We start from the raw sequence: 603 nt of genomic DNA, 5'->3' as shown, positions 1-603 counted from the left end.
ACAGTAGTAATGACAGTTTAAAAAAAGAAAAAGAAAAAAGAAAGAAAACGCGTATTCAGTTATTCTGGCCATCATCTCATCTACTCATTGCACGTTTCTCCAAGGCACCTTGCGGGGACCGGGGGAGGAGAAAGACGAAAGGTCCAGCGGGGAAAGAACACCAAGCAGGTCAGGCCGCGGCCACCGCCAGGGAGTGAGAGAGCCGGGACCCCGCTGCAGCTGCCGGTCACGCTCACCCTGGGCGCGCGGGGCCGGGCGAGTCCACGCGGGCCGCCCCGCTGCGCCGCCTCTGCGGGCCCGCAACGCCGCCACCACTCTCCGGGCCGCGCTCGCTTCCCGCTGATGTTCGCGAAAGGCCCCTCTCTGCGACCTCCGCCCCGGCCAGCGACTTCCCAGGGCTTCCCGCGAAGCGACAGCATTGAGGACTCGGCGGACAGAAAAGTCTAGGAAGCACTTTAAGATGGCACAGGGGACCAGGAGGCTGGGGACGGCGCAGCCCAGGGTACGTTGCTGCTTTGATCGGAATCGCTTCAGCGGAGTTTCGCTCGGAGCCGCAGCTGGGGGTCCCCTCCTTGGGGGGGCTCAGGCCGCCGCGCCCTGTGC

At 64.2% G+C, this 603-nt stretch overlaps 1 protein-coding gene across 1 annotated transcript in view; it reads left to right on the top strand.

Moving 5' to 3' along the window:
* Positions 1-245: 245 nt before the first annotated feature.
* Positions 246-603, top strand: part of MPPE1 (metallophosphoesterase 1) — a 22017-nt gene continuing 21659 nt past the window's right edge. The window contains exon 1 of the mRNA XM_014582337.2: positions 246-502. The gene's annotated coding sequence lies outside the window, so the exon portion shown is untranslated. The remainder of the gene's footprint in view (positions 503-603) is intronic.

The sequence above is a fragment of the Tupaia chinensis genome, unplaced genomic scaffold (genome assembly GCF_000334495.1).
Source record: "Tupaia chinensis unplaced genomic scaffold, TupChi_1.0 Scaffold143584_1, whole genome shotgun sequence".
Classification (NCBI taxonomy): domain Eukaryota; kingdom Metazoa; phylum Chordata; class Mammalia; order Scandentia; family Tupaiidae; genus Tupaia; species Tupaia belangeri.
The sequence above is the reverse complement of the archived record's forward strand: the minus strand, read 5'-3'. Positions and strand labels throughout refer to the sequence as shown.